The sequence below is a fragment of the Heliconius melpomene genome, chromosome 21, assembly GCF_056956725.1.
Source record: "Heliconius melpomene rosina isolate 202511_hmr_F chromosome 21, ASM5695672v1, whole genome shotgun sequence".
Classification (NCBI taxonomy): domain Eukaryota; kingdom Metazoa; phylum Arthropoda; class Insecta; order Lepidoptera; family Nymphalidae; genus Heliconius; species Heliconius melpomene.
Window position 1 is genome coordinate 1,237,479 of NC_140409.1, and position 18,075 is coordinate 1,255,553.

The 18,075-nt window shown below is 33.8% G+C and overlaps 1 protein-coding gene across 1 annotated transcript in view; it reads left to right on the forward strand.

Annotated features, from left to right (window-relative positions):
- Positions 1–18,075, forward strand: part of LOC146526771 (proton-coupled amino acid transporter-like protein pathetic) — a 41,274-nt gene that overhangs the window by 13,263 nt on the left and 9,936 nt on the right. The window lies entirely within an intron of this gene.

The window sequence follows — 18,075 nt, forward strand, 5'->3', positions numbered from 1 at the left end:
CAGCCTGTCACTATCCTGCTTTGTGGGGAAAAACGCGTGAAGCCGCTAACTATGTACCTACCTATTGCATATTTTCCTTAAAAACAAAAAAAAGAGATCAAAGCCTACGCCGTTATCAGTTGATCTCATGACTGCCTTATCATTTAGTCATCACTTGGCTGTTACCCGGATATCTGTAACTTGTGATTAGATAACGCTTCATTTGCCTGAGTTATAATCTACACAGTATTAGAAATTATTTTGGGTTCACTTTTTGGGGTTCCTTTCCTCAAAAGAAAAAAGATTGAAATAATTCAATCAATTAACGAAATATATTTTTTCTTTTAATTACTTAATTCTTTAATACAGTTTATGTTACTTTCACTACTGCCCAATTTCAATTAATTATTTATAGATATATATTAATTTACTGAATAATAATTCAAACTTTTCACTATACATAGCAAATCTCAAAGACTTTCAAGGGAAGGTACGTACACCTACGTATTTCTATACATCTCTATAAAGAATTCGCAATGCGATGCCTCCAACCGGTTCCTGTTCCCTCGTGTTACGAACAGACACGGTGTTTTATAAATACAGTATTGTGCAACAAGAGACGATGTATGTATGTATGTATGTATGTATGCAAGTGTGTATAGGAGTCACGGCTATACCATTGTGATACATTCGCACAATAATGGAGAAATGTTGGCTTTTTCATGCATTTTGTTTATACTACGTTAATAAGAAATTCTAGCTTGTGAAATATTTTTTTCTTCTGTTTACTACTTTTTTTGATAGGTGACGCTGTAAAGCGTAATTAAAATAGGTCAGAATTTTGTATGGCAGATGATACTCATTTCTTGAAGTAACTCAGACCACAGTCAGGAGCACGGTGGTTCGCAAAATTCACTATCTTCGTTACTACAAATGCTAGGAGTCTCAAATTTTAGCGACATCGTAGCCATGAAGACAGAAATTAACAATAACATAGTTCACGCGGGTGAAACCGCGAGCGGGCCGCTAGTTCGTTATAAAGATTACTATCAGAATTATCGTTGAAGTCATGTTGAAGTCGGTGCAAGCTAACGTAAGCTAGTCTGCTAGTCTGCTAGCTCTGATAAATCCAGAGATTTAGAGACAATAAAAATAATATCTTAAATATTAGACATAGTCATATTTATTTTAAGCACAAATATTTAGATACTACTAAATTAATTTTTAACAAAAAGAAAAACCGACTTCTAACAACGGTTCCAAGTAGAACAAACAGGCTTAGTAATTGGATATTGTAGTAAAGGTGTTGTAGCATTAGATTGACACCGACTTCAAAATTATAAAATCTTTGTATAATTATTTTTCACTTTTTAGTTCATTGTTAGAAGTCGGTTTTTGTTTTTATTAAAAAATAATTTATTTTACGATTTTAAGTGATAGGTAGATCTTAAAATGATGCTTGTATGCAAATGTGGTGGTAGTCGTTGTCAACTAGTGGTTGTGGTTGTCCCATGTAAAACTTCACTTAATTAGGTATTATTTTTGTGCAAACTAACATTAAGGTATAAAAAATCAGTCCGACTTGCCCCTGAATTAGTAAGGGTGGAAAAATGGGACAAAAATGGATATCATCTTTCTATGAGCAGCAGTAACAGCCTCTATATCACAATTCAAGTCTTCGTCTTATGAATCAACGTGGTCCAATACAATGAAATTATTTTCATCCGATGATTATTCGTCCCATTCACAAAGTTAAACCATATTCACATAATCAAAAAAAAACAACACTAACACTGATGCTACGTATCACATACGTTAGGTCCTCGATGACACATAGTAGATGTGTCAGGCACACCTTCCAGCGACACCCTCGCTGCGTACGAGTCATTGGTGACTACAAAGCTACCAAAAAAGGCACGATCGAATTCCCGCTAAAAAATAAGTTATGAAGAAAAATACGCTGAGGTGTAATATATAGAAATATCGATGATATGAAATACTTTACATAACGTAAAAGTGTAAGCATAATAAAAACACACCTACAAGTTACAGGTTATCTACATAGTACGAGTACTACATACACATACATTTTATCGATTCACAAGTTATTATCGTAATTCCGATATTGCAACTGCAACGTTATAATATTGTTACATAAAAAATAAAAATATTAATTAAAAAAAACCTTTTAAATACAAGTTTTTATTCAAAACGTCAGTTGTCCTAAAATGAAAATAATAATTTCATGGAAAGTTTGTGCTGATGAATTTTATTTATATCAGCACAACAAATATACCTACTTACTATTTTATTACATGAAAAATAATTCTCACAAAGCAAGAAATTTATTGTTTATAGTTTTAATTCTCCGCTCTTTGTAAGCTCTACAAGCCTTGATGAAGTGATTAGTCCTCGACTGGCACGCTCAAAACAGCGTAGAATTACTGAGAACCGACTTCTTTTTCGAATAAATAGTCAATTCTAACAACTTCCTAAATATAACTCAGACAATTAAATTTATAATGCAGTTAGTACAGTAATTATATATCAATTTCGCCCAATAAAAAAATTATATTGGTATATTTTTTTTATTTATGAATCGATTGATGTTAAGAGTAGTTTGCCAAAATACAACAGTAAATAGTTATATTTGAAGCTATTAAGCCATTTCTAAGATTAACGTGAACAAACGCTCAAAAAGACAAACGGACTAATATTTCGAAAATCTTCTATCTTCATTCTTCTCTCTTGGATTCTATTACATTGTTAAATGCCCCGAAGAACATTTTTTCTCGTATATCTTCCATGTACAGACACCACTCAGTTACGATTTAATTATAATTAAATGACTGTAATTAAATATAAATATAAATTAAACGTATATTATACTTTTTTATATGGAGCGACATCGGCTACAATTACATATCAAATATTGGTACACTACATGCGAGTCAACGGGGACAAGGCCACTGAAACAGAATCGCCTTTCACGTTCGATCATCATGTTTTAATTACAATTATCTTTTTAATTTGCTTTTTTTATATTTTAACTATTTGGAAGAGTTGGCAGTCTGTTTTTAAATACGACTTTAGACTTATATTGATTAAACTAGCAGCCCGCTCGCGGTTTCACCCGCTTGAATTTTTATTCATTTAATAACCAGAATTGACTGACAGACAAATGTGTTGAAGTCATTGCTTAATTTAATTTACTCGTTCGTTATTTCGGTAAGGATTTAATTTTCTTTGTAAAATAACTGTAATGCTTGCATATTACAAAACAATACCCAAATTGAATCGAATAATCCAATATCAAAATCGAATCCAAAATAATTCATCGAATAAATTAATTGAGTATTGAATCAAAAATATTTAATTGAGAACCTCCTCCTTGTTTCGAAAGCCGGTTAAAAATACAGTTTTATCACACTAAAATACAGATTTATTATTAGATTTATTTATATTATACATTATTTATGATATCTATACTTATAGATTCATGAGAGTTCATTCAAATGCCGATAACTTTATTTTTAATTAACTGATTTTGATGAAACAAACTTTAGATATTAAGTTAGGTTAAAACAAAGCAATTGCAGAAAGTTTTAAGTACATCGGTTCACACTTTCGTAGATAAACGTGAGCATACATACAGACAGACAGACAGGAAATTAAAAAAATATATTTTTGCTTTTAGTCCTTTTTAAGTGTCCCTCTATCGATTTCAGTCAAAAATACTAAATCTACAGACAAAATAGGTTTACTGTTTTATTATATATAGAGATAAATTATGATAAGTTTTTTTGGGAACAGGATAAATTGTTTTTTTTTCTTTCTTTATTATTGGAAGATTAATATTTATTCATTATATATAACTATCACAATGAAAATGACTTAGCTGAAAAAAAATGTTAATAACATTTTATTTATAGTGTAGTTTTTCTTCATGTCATTTGATCCAGAATATAAATTTATATACGAGTATATTAAAGTCCTTCGTTACTGAGTCACTGATATGTAGTTAAGTTAAGGAGTGTGGTGGAGAACTAAGAGAAGATTTTTCGTAATTCCTACGGTAATTTGAAATAATTGGGATTATTCATTTTACAGTAAAGTTCACGCAGACAAAGTTGCGACTAGTCTATAACATAGCTAAAAAATATTCCTTACACTTATTGATTCAAAAACCACATACATATATATAACAAAATAACTGTATAATAACATACAATATATAATTTACATAATTCCATTATACAACAGTGACGTGGTTATTTATTAAATAATAAATTATAATAATATTGTCAGAACTATTCATGGTACAACTATAGGTTAATGTGAAATCTGTGTGGGACGACCTTGGGCGGCGCCTTCGCGGGGGCAGGGAGGGACGGGGACGGGGGGGACAGGGGGGGGGGAAGGTGAGGGCGTCCAGACGGTGACGTGATGACGTCACTGATTCATAACCCTTGGTGAATGGCATTTATACAACACTACTGTATATTATATGAGTGAAGATTGGGGATTGCGTGGTGAACGGAGTGTCCTAATAATAAATACATCACCACACCAACACAATACAACAAGGTCCGTGCGGAATTTTATATCAAAAATAAGTTTAGCTGGCGTACCAGAACGTTCGGGCGAAACTGAAATAACCGCCGTCTTGCGTCGAAACGCGAGAGCACGCAGCAGCGAATAGTGGCTGAAATTGGGCAATTTACGTTTCACGTATTCAATTAAATAGATTTTGGCTGACTTATTCAACAAATAGACATAGAAGTACCTATTTAAAATAAACAACTTCACGCATGTTTCCTCATATAAACAAGGCAGAGAGAAACTAGTGCTGAGACACTCTGTTCTCGAAATATATATTTGTTCAACAATGTGTTTTAAAATAATGTTCTATATTTCTATTGTCATCATTTTTTTGTTGATATTGATAAGCCTACTTATATTTTATAAAAGATAGAGATAAAAAAACCCTTTTCTTACACACGGACTCTGTATCTGTAGTCCGTTTGTAAAAAAAGGGTGTATCTGTATTTTTATGGTAATTTCTTTTGTTAACCAATTCTTTTTTATTTTTTACTAAGAAATTGCTAAAAAAATCCAGTAAGCCATTGGACAATACATTATCACCAAAAATTGTAGCGTGAGCAGTAATTACTTAACCGAAGGTCACAAATACAGTTCCCGTGTGAGACAACATTGATATAACATGGTTAACAACATAAGTATAACCTGTCGTGCTATAATTGGGTAATCACAGTAGGGGGGGGGATACCTGCCGCAAATAGGTTATGGGAACGTATTTCGTTAGTGATCGAGCAGGCAGCAGGCACTATGCACGCTATGTTTACTTCTATATTTTGTTGTTAATTTCTATTAGCTCCACGCTATATTGCTTATATTGCAGGACAGGCAGCGATCTAGTGTTAAGACACTCCGTTCTCCACCCACCGCCCAATTATCGAGATAAGTTTCGAAAATATTTTTAGTTCGTCTCTATACCAGCGTTGACCACTGGCCGCAAAAAGTTGTTTTAGACATTTAGAATGTGTCTTACGGAACCCTTAATTATTTCCAATTGACGCGGACAAAACCGCAACACCAACCGAACGTAAATAAAATAAATTCAAATCCGTTAACTGGCTAACGATATATAAGCTGACAGTAAACAAGCATCGTAATGTATAGTATTCATGATTATCTTATCATTTTCTCAATAAATATGTATAAAGTCAAGTAGAGTCTAATACACCATTGATGGGCAACCTTGGCGGCGCTATGAGGAAGCGGACCCTTCCGGACGTAAAAGCCAAGAGCTATGACCTTATTTTTATCATCCGGATTCTAGAAATGGACTCCTTTGTACAGATTTTCATATTAAACAACAGTTATATATTGATATTGGCTATCTCAGTGCAATGGAAAAGGGACCAGCTCTGGTAGACAAAGCTAACATTGCGTTCTCTGCTATACGTGGGTTAAAACGTGTAGCCACCCATATAACATTAACTGGATGAATTATTTTATTTGAGAATTTTAAAATATTACAAAGTAATTCTAGTATGTGCTTTTTTATATATTAGGTCACAGGGCAGAGCTACTCTCTGAATGTAGAGCCAATTCAACCAATCAATCTGACATACTTTTCAATTGTTTAGCACGTTCAATATATTTAAGCCTATTCTACATTTAAAAATTAGAACATATTGACTCATCACTGTATTTTGCTACATATTTTAATATATTTTTGTGAGAATATAAAAATAAAACAAAACGTCGACGACAAATTTAGTATTTCCGATATATTTTTCCATCTAGGTCAAGATGGTTGCTCTAATACTGTCTATTTATCTTGTTACGCGTCGAGGAACTAGTTCGAAAACATTCAATGTCAAAGTCAGGCTGTACTCTGTGCTCTATGCTGTGCTCACTGGGCGCACACAAGGGAAACGTTAAGTTGCGTTATCGGAATAATTAAGCGAGTTATTAAGAAACTATGTGGTTTAGATTTTTCTAAGTAAATAATTTTTCTGATATGCTTTTTAAGTTATATAATAATCATATATTGAAACAAACTTCCTTGTGATAATATGTAGTTATGTATATATATAAAAATGTATCAACACAGTCAAGAAGTGGCTAAATGATCATCTATTTCCATTGAATGTTGAGAAAACAAAATATTTAACCTTCTCCATTCACAAGGTGTCGGTCTCGTCTAACCTTCAGCTAATCGCTCACTCCTGCAACTTATCTCCTCAGTCCCGCTGTTCCTGTAAGCCGCTGCACCGTGCTAACGTTATTATATATTTACGTTGTTAGGTTGTTAATATTAATAACCTTACAATGAGATTACGCACATTCATTTTTGTATTCAAAAAGAGTCAAATGTAATGAAAAAGAGAAAATCTGATCGTTATTCTCATTTTTGCGGTATTTTCACAGCAGCATGTGGGAAAAACTATTCTCGTGTTTTGTTTTCTAAATCGTAGTATACAATACAATAAAACCGCAGCTAACAATATCAGTTACCCACAAGTATCAACTACGCTATAATTTTCATAGAATTAGGAAACAGATTATTAAATCAAAGGATAGTAGATTTATTATCGACTAGCGGCCCACCCGCGGCTTGGCCTGCTTGAACTACATGATTATTCATATCATAAACCGAATTGACTGACAACTATAATGACTTCAAATATGTATTTTTTCAACATTATCGTAATATTTATAAGGATTTTTGCTTTGTTTTGAATTAAAAAATACGATAAATTAATGTTGATACTTGGTATTTGTAATAATATACAATGAGCATTGATATGTAAAGCTAATTATTTATTATACTATTAGCGAACTCGTGTAAAAGAGGGTAGAAATAAATAAAAAAAAACAATTAAAGAATTGTGTTAATCGGAGGATGCAAGAGCGTCCATCAAAGATCATACTTATTCTTCAGGAATGAGCCAAAGTCTTCAATAATATACGTATCATTATAACATAGACCTGAACTGTTACCGCCTGCACCGCGTGGTGGTACTCCTAGCTTATGTTATTTTAAATTATTGGGTCAGAATAATATCCTCATCTCATTTAACACTGACCACGAAGAACGATTATTCGTATCTCTTAAGGTATCGTATCTCTTCTTATCCCTTAATTCGTACCTCTGCTCCAGATCTTTTTTTTTTATATGGACAGAAAATGCTTGTTATGTTGTTCAACTTTTACTAAGACGCTATATTTATATCTCTTAGAGATTACATGGGCTGCTAGGGTTCCACGTCAGGTACTCCAGACTTTCATTTTTGTTATGTGGGTAGAAATTGTTTGTCATGTTGTTTAATCTTCCTCATGGCAGTATATTTATATCTCTTATAGTTTAGACAGGCTGTTAAGGTTCCACATCAGGTATTTAGATTTTCAAAATAAAATATAGCCTATATGTTGCCTAGACTTAATAGCTATACAAAAAAAAGATTTCATTCAAATCTGCCCAGTAGTTCCGGAGATTAGCGTGTACAAACATGCAAATAAACAGACAAAAACAGTTTTTTTTGGATTTGGGCTCTATTACTGGTCCTAAACCCTCCTCCAATAGTATTTTGAAAATATATTTTTGAATATATTTACAAAATACGTGTACATTGGTACAGACGCGACATTTTTACTCTCTTATTATTTTATTATGTATAGATAGGGGTATCATACAAAAATGCTTACTCACGTACCTTCTTTAAGCTGGACTTGTCAAAACTGATGTTGAGTGGCGGAACCCAACATCGCATCGTCCTACTGGCCTCTATAGAATCAAAGTATACTACTTGTACTCTACCTATAACAAAATGCTTGAAAACTAATTGAATTGTTTAAACGAACCAATCCGGTCAATTTGATACGATGAGTCGAGGTTGGATCGTCGCAGATGAACAGCGGCCTCGACGTACCGGAAGTGTGTGTAGAACGATTCTTTAACTTATACTGTCTGTCTGTCTGTCTGTCATTGTTGTCATAGTTGTCACCGCGACCTCAGTGAAGCCATGGAATATATTACTACTAATAACTAAAGTCAGTTTGTTAAATATTTTGATGATTGCAGTAAATCTCAGCTCAGCATTTACTTAATAACATAAAAATATGACGGGAACATCGAAGTAATTGTAGAACAGCATTTCATAATTAGTGTCCAATTATAATTTCCAACAATTATAATTAAATTCTTCATGTGATATTTCAGTTACCTACATCATTATGCAACTTCGCAGTAGGCAATGGTTTGGTTTATTTAAATGCATTTATAAAATTCCTTTATCCGTTTGTTCACCATTTTCCTTGTACACTAGTTGACTTATATTGATGAAACTTGATAGTGAAATAGAACAGAATAAGTATTATACATACTCGTGTATAGTATAGAGTCCGTCGTGGCTCAGTGGCGTTTAGTTCCGCAATGTAATGTCTCAAAAATTAGGCGTAAAGTGACTGATCTATGCAGTACTACTATGCTATGCAGTAAAAACCGTAAAACTAAATAAAAACACATATTAATTTCTCGTTTATCTTTATATAAAAGTACAATGCAAAAAATAGAATCTAAAATTCAAGAATATAAATATCCAAATGAAAATGTTCAATATTTATTTAGACAAACATTATATAAAATAATCATATTTTTAGCTTCACATCTATAAATAAGTTGTCCAGAAAAATAGTTTGTCGCAAAACTGCGTCGCGGCGACAGAGATTTTTGGCGAGAGACGACCGACGCCGAGCGGAGGTTACGTCCGTGTAACATATGTTTGACTTGAGTCCAAGACTATTAGCAAAAAAACAGTTAAATGACACTTTTTGCACTAAAATAAATACATATTACAAAGGTTGTTCTTTTAAGAATTTTGCAGATACGTTGCTTTCATAATAATACATTTTGTGAAATCGTGCTCTATCGATGGAGGATCGAGCTTCTCGTGCAATCTACAATTTAGGCCCTAAAGAGTTCTTAAGGTGAAAGTTTAAAGAAATTAATATATTGACATTTCCATTTCTTCGCTCTGGTGTCGAGGCAAAGCGCGGCGTTGACTTTTGCCACTCAACACGCAATGCCCCCAGAATTCGGCCGGAAGTGGGGAACGGAGTGTGTTAACACTAGGTTCCTATGGCGTCACTACGGACCCTGGGACATTGATGGGACTTACGACTAGTACAGTAGGTTTAAAATGCCCCTTTGAAATGCGCATAAAGCTCGCATCCACTGTCCAAGCTCTTCTGTTTACCAACATCAAATCCGAAATAATTTTTCAAGACCTGCCTTCGAAACATATACGTACATTCGTGAAATTAATTGATGATCGTTCTACATAAGAATAGAGAGATTTCGCTGGTATATATTTTTCTTAATTTAAATAAAATTATCCTTGATATCTATCTGCTGAGTATTTACAATCCATACTAATCTATACTTATAATAAAACAGTAAAAATATTTTGTCTCTACATTTAGTATTTTTGACTGAAATAGATAGAGAGAGAGACACTTAAAAAGAATAATAGAAGACAAAAATATATATTTTTTTATTTCTTGTCTGTCTGTCTGTATGTATGGTCACGTTTATCTACGAAGGTACTGAACCGATATACTTAAAACTTTCACCAATTGCTTTGTTTTAACTCAACTTAACATCTAAAGTTTGTTTCATCAAAATCGGATCATTAATAAAAGTTATTGGCATTTGAATGAGCTCAATCCATGAGTTTGCCTGCAAATATACAGCAATCCATATCTATAAGTATACTTATAGTAAATCTGTATTTCTTTGGTGTCTGTTCTGTGTGGTCGGTTTTCAAATGGTATCGATTCAACCCACTGTACCTGATTTGCGGTCAGAGTAAACTTCCGCAATTATACATTTGGATAATCTTTTTTTTCAGCTTCACGACGTTAACATACTCGTCGTCGCGCTTGTCCTTGTTACCAGAGCGGAGAAATGAAAGTGTTAATAAATAATACATTTCCCCGATTGGGAAACGAACAAGCTTGTGCCCCTGAGCTACGACGGCCTCTTACATACTTGACACGCAAAAATTAGACATCATTAAGATGAATGATATTGTAAATGTTGACAAAGTATATAAGATAACGGGAGGTGGTGCAATTTCACAAAACAAACTTTCGATATGGCCTGAGATCCCATCGCTTAAATCTGCAGGGATCTGTTTTTATATTTAAACTTATATTAATGAATAATACATGATTAGTAGAACAGATTACACTTGGGTTGTCTAGAATAATCCTGCCGCAATCACCATTATTGAAATTTTTTTAGTAGTGTAGTAGTAGTGTAGTGCGTTTTTGGACAAAATTACCATTTTGAAACGACTAAAAAATCTAATTAAATAAATATTTACAACTATTTAAAAAAATGACACTTCTGTTTCCCACTTTCCACCTTCTGAATGCATTGTGTGTTGAGTGGCGGAACTCACACTTACAAAAAGGATAAGCAAGGCACGTAATCAAATTTGAACCTACGGTACGTCTTTTAATCCGCTATAAACTCATAATAATTGTTTCGACGTAGAGTATAGTATCTGCAGTCAGAGTTATTTATGTATCTGCGGGCACGCGGGAATATGTCATGTGTAATATACAATTCAAAAGCTAAAGTGTCATAGTTCCATTCCCTCGCTTCACAATGTGGCAGAAACGTGTAAAGATATCTCAGATAAATTACAAGTAAGTGTTTATTTTAAGATCTAATTAAATATTTCAACTTTCTAAACTTTCAAATGTATGAAAAAACTGACAACGGATCGCGGCGCCGCGTGGAATGTGTCGTAAACTAATATAAAAATCTAGTTATCTTGCATTCCCAAGCAAGCGAGCTTCACGCTCTTTCCCGCATAGCTCGATACGCAGATGGAATCTAGTTCTAATTTACGAGAATTAGCGTGCTGAATGTCAACGCCGAGCTCTGTCTACCAGGGTTCGATCTCCAAACCGTCACGCTTATCCAAAAACATTTCCAATGCCTCATACTCATGATTTTGTTATCTATATTACCTGACATGACAAGATAATTATAAAAAATTAGACAGCCATAACATCGTATAATATATCAGTACGTACAGTTTATGGTCGGTTGTTGACAAAATGTATTTTTGAAGGAAGGCATGTACGAAGTTTCAGTTTCACAGTTTCACACTAGGTTTGCTAAGCGTCATTTTCCATAACACTTTTTTATAGGGGCACAGGAGCACGGGGGCACAGGAGCACAGGGGCACAACAAGGTGTGGCTGTAAAATCGGTTGATTGTGGATTCGATCCTCACTCGAGTATATAAAATGTTTATTTAAATTTATATTTTCATTTCTTCGCTCTGGTGTCCAAAAAAAACGCAGCTTTGAGTTACGCCATTCAACACACAATGCTTCCAGAATTCGGTGCAAAGTGGGGAGCTGAAGTGTCTTAACACTACGCTCCCAGGTTCCCTCTGTCTACCCTAATATATCCGGAATACAGGTGAAGGTAAAATATTAGAAAATTTCAAAGCACAACAATATTTCTCGTCAATACAATAGGTGGCATCTCTCTATCTCTCAATTTTAAAATTGAGCAACTCGCGTGTCCCCTTACTTTTACATGAAAGCTGCATAGGACTTTTAATTAACTCGCTTGTCGCCCATTACTCCTTTGTTCTGGTGTTACCATTAACTTAATACCTACCTGCCTTTGTAGGTATTAACTTTGAGAGTATTGCAATATACAGGTAGGTATTATTACAGTACCTACAGAGGTAGATCTGTTATAATAGGTAGGTCTGTTATACAGATAACAGTACTCTTTGATGTGAAAAGATTGTATGTTATTAAATGGGGCCTAAAATGTTTGTTTTATTGAAAGTAAACTATCCAGGCTTCGTTGAATAGTGGCGATGGGTGTGGGTTCAAATTACACTGAGATGTCCCACTTATTGCAAAGTAGATGTATAGCGCCTAGTATGTATACACTCCGTTTGAGACATTGCTAGTTGAGTTGCGGATCTCAACGCCGCACTCCATTTTGCCAAAGCCGACAGTTTAAAATGGTTATTTATATCAATATACATATTTAGTTCAATCGGTTGAGTGATATTTAAGCACCTATTAACATCTACGATGTTGTAACTCAACGCCGCTGTTACAGGAGTAATGTCCGCTAACAACAATAAACAAAACAAAGCCAACGCCGCATTCAAATATATCTATTTTGAATATTTGCCAATGCCTAACAACTTCTTTACTAAATCAGAAATAACATTGCGGAGGCGAAATCCTTCACACAGACGACTTTTTTGCGTTTGCGCTTTAAAGTGTTATTATTTGGAGTTGAATATGAGGTCTCGTATCATTACATTGTTCTCGATACCCATAGCCCACATAGGTACTAAAAAAGTACACTGTTTTTTATTTATTAAAAAATATATATAACTAATGTTACTTTAAAATTCCAATTTAAATAATAATAAATAAACAGATCTGTTAAATAATATTTTCGCATCCCTTATGCAACACGCATGCATAAAACATACAACATACATGCTTTGGCCTTACCTCGAAGAAGTCACTCTCCTCTCCTTACGAAGAAAATAGAGTTATAAAAGTTGATTCTTTTAAAAATACCCGCGTTTTCACTCAAGTTCATACAAAAAACAAGTAGAGTCCTAGTGGGAACCTGTAATACGCACAATAGTCAAAGTAGCTAGAGAGCGAAGTAGTCTAGACCCCGGCACATGTCACGGTGCGCAGTTGACACGCTAATGATGATCTCCAGCCAGGCTCTGCTGTCCTGGTACCTAGGGTTGGTGTTGGTAGCTCAACGCAGCCCGGGCGGTACGCATGCTCAGAATGCACTTTATTTTTGTTATGTAATAAAATAAATATTTGTATGGAGGTATTGATAGGGAAAGTATTAATTATTATTTATTTTGTATATTCCTTATGTTATATTTTTTTGTAGACTTAGACTTAGACATTTTATTTTGTATTATATTATTTAGACAGTTTCTTAGTTCCTTATAGATGTCTAGGATTCGATTCCCGCGTGAGTGAGAAGTCGGCGGAAAGTGGGAAACCGAATGTCTGCCTACCGTGACATGTGCAGGTTAGATATAGGGTGAACCCTTGTTGATCACAAGAAGCGATCAAATAGAAAAAATGAAGAATGTGTAAGACATTGAAAGTTCCCGAAGTACATCTGAGGGCAGGTTACATCGAAACGATTAACGAATGGAACGGAATATCAAGATGTTTTTAATGCAAATCAGTTCTTGAGATTAGTCCGTTCAATACAAATTTATCTTTATAACATAGTATAGACATATATTGTTTTAAAAATATCCCAATAGCAGTAGTAGCCGTATCCCCGTGAAAACGTACGTGAAACATCAAACAGTCTCCATTTGAATATAATTAAGTCCGAGCTTTAACAAAGTTTCAAAACAAAACTATCCATTAACACGCACACATGGACATCACAGCAACAAGTAACATTCATTTATTCATACAACGTCCACGTTCACGTGGATCCATGTAGCTGATCTCCTCTATCGTTATAGCACCCTGGTACCGGATCCGAAAATTTTCTCGCTGTCTCGTCATTTCTTTAAGAGTCAATAGAAAAATCTCCTTCTCCTCTTCCACATCCTTCCTGCTTTTCGAAAATCATTTCGGTAACAATAATACAAAAACAGAAACTAAAGTATCAGAACTATATAACTAACAAAGAGTTCTCTTGATACGTTATTAGAGGGGGAGTAATCAAACGATTGTCCGTCTTATTCCAACAATTAAATATTCTGTATGTTCGAAAAAGACAGAACATGGGGTTGCAACTTCCAATTTTATTTGCGTTGCAACACCCTCGCTCACTGCTAGTACAAATGCACGTACGAGTGTGTGTGACAAGTGCATCGATCAACCCACTCCTCGCTCATCATCCCCTAGTACTTGGCGCTACTTTCAACTAGTGCACTATATTATGAACTATCTTAGCAGGAGATTAATTTTGAATAGTTAGTTAAAAGACGTGACTTTGCTTATATCTAATTTAAAAAAAAATATTATCAAAATTTGTTGTTGTAGCAATTGTGAATTGTTAACTATACAAATACATGTTATATCTTCTTTTATAAATAAATACATTTCTTATGATTCGAAATGATACTATGATAATAATGTATTGAAGTGAACGTGAAAAAAAATGAAAACGATCAAAATGTAAATAATTAAGAGTTAAATAAATAATTGAGTCGTGGCACATCGCCATAAGAATGTGACTGTAAAGGCGGGCGACAGGTTGTGGGTACGATTACCAGTCGAAGAAATCCTCGATCTGGTATTCAGGCAAAGCGTGGCGTTTAATTACGCCACACGACGCAATTCCTCCAGATTTCAGCGGATAGTGGGGGACGGAAGTCTCTTTACTATATATAATAAAACAGTAAAAATATTTTGTCTGTACATTTAATATTTTTGATTGAAATAAATAGAGGGACACTTGAAAAGAATAATAGAAAGCAAAAATATATTTTTTAAATTTCTTGTCTGTCTGTTTGACTGTCTGTGTGTATGATCACGTTTATCTCCGAAAGTACTGAATCGATTTACTTAAAACTTTCACCAATTGCATTGTTTTAACTCAACTTAACATCTAAAGTTAGTTTCATCAAAATCAGTTCATTAAGGCATGAGTTTGCGTGCAAATATAAAGCAATCCATACTTATGCTTATAATAAATCTGTATTTATTTGTGAGTCTGTATTTTTAACAGACTTTCAAAACAAGGAGGAGGTTCTCAATTAAATATTTTCGATTCAATATTCGATTAATTATTTTGGATTCGATTTTCGAGTATTTTTTGTAATATGCAATCATTACAGCTAGTTTACAAAGATTATTAAAAATTCTTACCCAAATCAATAATTGAACATTTAAGGCTGTTACTGAACGAGTAAACAGTACAGTACATTTGACTGTCAGTCATGTAGTTCACGCGGGCGAAGCCGCGGGGGGGCCGCTAGTAAACAATAAAAATAATAGTGTTCTGCTTATAAACGCAATGGTTGTAGGTTAAATGATGATTCCTGCTATATGCGAGTATTGTCACGCACAAGTAGGCGTGTCACGTCAACGAGATGTAGACCGTGCGTAGTAAAAAATACATTTTAAAGGCCTTGGTGAATGATTTAGCAAAATGTTGTGTTTAAGTAAAAAATATATTAGCACCTCGTTTTATGATGTAGATGTGTTAGTTGCTGTATATAGATCGTGATTTATTTGTTATTTGGGTAGTTCTACACATTAAGGAATTTTGTGCGGCTCGGCCAAAATATGGATAAAATATTGTTTTAAACTCATTTATTTCTATTAAAGACTATTATTATTTAGAACTGTTTTAGTTGGTCACTAAAAATTATAAATATTAACAATCAAAGTGCAAAATTCTCAGCATTCTGGCGTGTGTGTCCCTCGAGCAAATTCTAGTTCTAAATGTGTAGTGATTTACTAACTTGTACATAAAGGCTATAATTGAAACCGAAATTGATATATTTACAATTTTATCTCGCTAGGGAGAATAAAATAGTAATAAAATTTATTAAAATGTATTTACAAAATCGTCTTTACATTTTGTCCCCACCATTTCATATCAGGATCCTGTTCAATGTGAAATAAGTGAATATTTGATATCCTATTTGTCGTACACTGCTGCTGCTCAGCGGAGAGAAGGAACTGAGATTCCCAATAACATTTTTTTTAAATATCTTCCAAGTACAGACACCGACTCCCTTACGATTTTATTATAAGTATAGATTAGCACTCATTTTGTATCACGATTGTGTCTTACTGTTGCTACGCAGGTACTATATGTATGTATGTGATTCGTACTTTGTTATTTATTCATATTATTACATATATAATAATTGATAGAGGCCAGCCGCGGCGCTGAGGCACAAGCGTGGGGACTGATAACACCATATTCGATTCGCACTCGAGGAAATTAAATACTCTGGTAACGAGACAAAACGTAGCGTAGCGGAAAATGAGGAAAGAATGTGTTCTAATGGAAACGGAAGATCTCTTATCTCAATAGTACATTTTTAACAGAATTTAACTTTTGAACTGTATAACTGCTGACTGCTGGCTGTCTGATTATTTTTTTTGTATCATATTAAGATTTTCTTTAGTCATATAACTGAAAAATATTGAATTTCCTGTGATTTCTCAATGTTCTTCAGGTTTCTATCATTTAAAAATACTTAATGTTGAATGGCCAACGTGATTTTCCATTTCCCAGCGTTGCGAAGACGAAGCACAGCCTCGAGTGAAGAAGGCAGAAAACAAAGTGTCTCAACACTATGTTTTCTGTGCTTACCTTCCTATATGCGAGATCAAGCGTGAAAATGAAAAAAAAGCAACGAGCACTGGTGACAACACCATCTGTTCGCTCAAGCATTTAATGAAAAAGACAAAAACAACACGATATTAAGTGCCTTTAATTGTCTTGTGATTCTCATTCAAAGCCTATTCTCAAAATAGACACGAAGGAATCGCAACCAATGGCTCCCAATCTGTAACCAGTTCGAACCGGTCAACAATCAACTCCGTTGACGACCATTGATCACTAAGCAATAGAGCTTTTAACCTTTACAATTTAAAGTTCAAATTAGTTAGCAAACATGTACATGTTCATGTACTTGTTAACATAAGGGGCTTACGCAATTCTAGGGGGGCACATTGTGGGGCATTTAACAAAAGGTAGTTCTAACAATATGGGTTATATTGTAAAAAGTCACATTTTACCGGTTTTATATAGATTACCAACTGGTATTGAAAGGGTTGTAGTTTCATGAAGTTTACTTTCTATTTTAGTGAAACGAATTTTATTTGCTGCTGTAAATTATACTGCTTCTTTTACTATGGAATATTTTTTTTGTCTTTACGCTGTACCCCGCAGGTACCTGAGAACCTGGTGAACCGGAAAAGTTTTAAGACACTTCGTTCTCATTAAGGCTCATATACATATATAAACTAAGATCTGTCTTGAGAGCGATCTCAGCCGTTCAGTCAGTCTTCATTCTAAGTGTTTGTGCTACATCATATTATCAGATCAGCGTTCCACTAACAGGAAACAAACCCTGACCTTCGACAATGAATTATGAACATCTGTTTTAATTAAAATGAACGGCGCAATATATTCAAATACCTAAGTGAATAATATAAATTAATTGAACTCCGAAACCCTTTTAGAAATGAAGCGATGAAGCCTTTAACATAATTAAGTAGAACAAAAAAACGATATAATTATTGTCTATATTATATTCCGTATATACCATTTTTAAAAATTAATAGTTTTTTTCGACTGTTACTAGTTTAATAAATATACATTAGAATAAATAACTATTTTAAAAAAAGACAGCTGCAAAAGAATTTCATAATAAACGTCTCTTTACATAAAAGTCACTTTTTACTAATTTTTATTTTAATATTAAAAAAATTATAATAAAACTCTCATAACACCAGTTTTTAACACATTTTAATATGTTTT